Genomic DNA, 2,580 nt, shown 5'->3' on the forward strand with positions numbered 1-2,580 from the left:
GGTCTTACAATTCAGTGACGTCACGTGAAACCAAGAATAGATCAGAAGCCCCTCATCCGAAAGACGTAATATGCATTGTACAGTACTAACCAGTAATGCAGCACCTCCGAGGGTGATTTTGGTATTTTCTCGTTTTCTTGGTACTGTAAGGTTAAGAAGATTTCCAGCTACCGCGGGCAGACAGACAAATGAAGGCCTCTCAATCCGGAGTTGTGGGAGTGAGGTGGAGGAGCATAATCTCTTAAAAATTTTAATTTTTTCGCGCCAAGCTAGCAGAAGAGAAAGCCCATGTGTCCTTAAAATAATCCAATATCTCTCATTCCTTTGAAATAAACTTTGTCCTCCCAAATCCTGCAAGTGGATGCCTCCCCATGCAAGCCTAACTGGACACCTTCCACATGGAAATTTGTTTCATTTTATTTGATGTCTGATGTCGACAAAGCATCTAAATACTTCTCAAGAATTCTACATGTTCAGCGTCACGCTATACAATTAACGTTGTTAGTATATACCACACAAGTAAAAAGTGCTTTTCGCGCACGCTGATTGGCTAACTCGGAGGTGATTAGGAAAGTGCTATTCACCTCCGAGCAGCTAAAGAGAAACAAATTGCCTTCGCGTGTCGCTTTGTTTATCGAAAATGTTTTAGTCCGCTAGTTATTGAACTTGTGTGGTTATACAAAAACAATTATTTACCTCAGTGTCTGTGAACGTGGTGGATATCAACACACAAATTCTCCTCGCTAATCTCCTTGAATTAATTTTAACAAAGTGGGAAGATTTGAAAACAGCGTAAAGTTCATTTTCCCTCCAGTTATCAGTTCTATTATTGCTAATCTGTTTTGATACTGCGAGGAGAAATTGGATGTTATCACTATTAGAGACGGTCCATTTTGTTTTTGAGAAGAGCCGGGGGGGGGGGGGGGGATTGGGCAATTTCCCCACCTGTCACACCCTCCTCCACCCAAAAAATAACAACTACATGTATATAAGCACAGTGGAGGAAAATAAGTAAACAAATCGCGCACGACGAACAGAAGGAAAAAATAATATACCAAACAAGCCTCTTGCGATCCTGTGACTGAAAATGTTCTCGCAGTAACGTGAAGAAATCAAATTATCGGCAGAGGTGACGAAACAAATTCTTGCAACAAAGCATTGCACACTCCCCTTCCCCTTAAAATAAAATGATCTGTCTCTTAGAGTAGGTCTACACAGACCCGTTTTGATTTGTTATATCTCAGAAGGGCCCTAAACCACAGTTGCTCTAAGGGCCCTTCGAGTGACTGTGCCTACACAAAATGAAAACGTCTACATGCAGACATCTCCTATTTAAACAGAAGACGTCAGCAAGCAGGCTAGTGTACCAGGTGCAATCAGGAACAGAAAAGCCCCAGGGGTACTATCCGAACATATCCGTGCGGATGCGTTGTGCACTTCCTGAAACCCTTACCCTATTTTAGATGAAAAGATGTGATTTTCTCTAGCCCATTTCAGACCTGAATAAAAACCTACATTTATATTTCAAGACCAGGCCCTACCCATGTACTGCTTCAGTTTGCGTAAGCATTTCACAAGGGCTTCAAATTCCCAACGTTTCGTCTCAGGGGATAAATAATAACAATTAAAAAATAGTTTCTTTCATAAATTATACCTAATTGCTGATCAGAGTGCACAAACTCTACCCCATTTCAGACAAAAATGTTCAAAATCTATACTCTATTTCAGACCAAAATGGCTCGAAAAGCACTCTCTTGCGCCGCACATTCCTATATAGCTTATACGAGGGAGTACTCCATGGGGGAGGTCATGTTCTTTTTTATTATTTTGTCTCTCCCCCCCCCCCCCTTACTCCCTGATTACACCTGCTATGCTGGCTACCAGTCTATTCCACTTGTGTAGAAATTAAAAAAAACAACAACAATTGTTTGCGCTGATTTGTGGCAGTGTGCACTGCCTTATTGTGAAGCACAGACATACTAGTTATGCAACGCTTTCGAGTGGTATACTATGGAATATCCCACGAGTCACTTGTATTTTCTCGGTATACACACGAGCCTTTAGGCGAGTGTGTATACCAAGAAAATACAAGTGACAAGTGGGATATTCCATATTATTATTCAACGGCGCCGCGCCCATATGGTCAAAATGTTAACGATATTTGTCATCCGTACATAACAGATATCCTGCGATATACGTAGGTTGCGAAGACGCCCGAACTGTAAAGCGCTGCATAATTGCAGTTTTTCTATGTGCAAAATGTTCTGATATTTGTTGAATAATAAAACATATCCTGCCTCGGGAATATCGTTGATTTAGCCAACTCGGCCTACGGCCTCGTCGGTAAGTATCAGGCGATATTCCGCGCGATCGCAGGATAATTGTTAAGTATACCACGAGAAAGTGTTGTGTAACTATTTTATACCATGCCATAGAAAATACGCCTTCTAAATTTCGTCCAGAATACAATCGCAGCGCACGATGGGAAGGTTGGGTTGAATACCGTCGAATATACAACGGCTTTCCTGTATTCTGATTGGCTGTATTTTCTATGGCATGGTATAAAAGATAATATATGTC

Source organism: Oculina patagonica, chromosome 14 (assembly GCF_052425735.1).
Source record: "Oculina patagonica isolate OP01 chromosome 14, crgOcupat, whole genome shotgun sequence".
Taxonomy (NCBI): Eukaryota; Metazoa; Cnidaria; class Anthozoa; order Scleractinia; family Oculinidae; genus Oculina; species Oculina patagonica.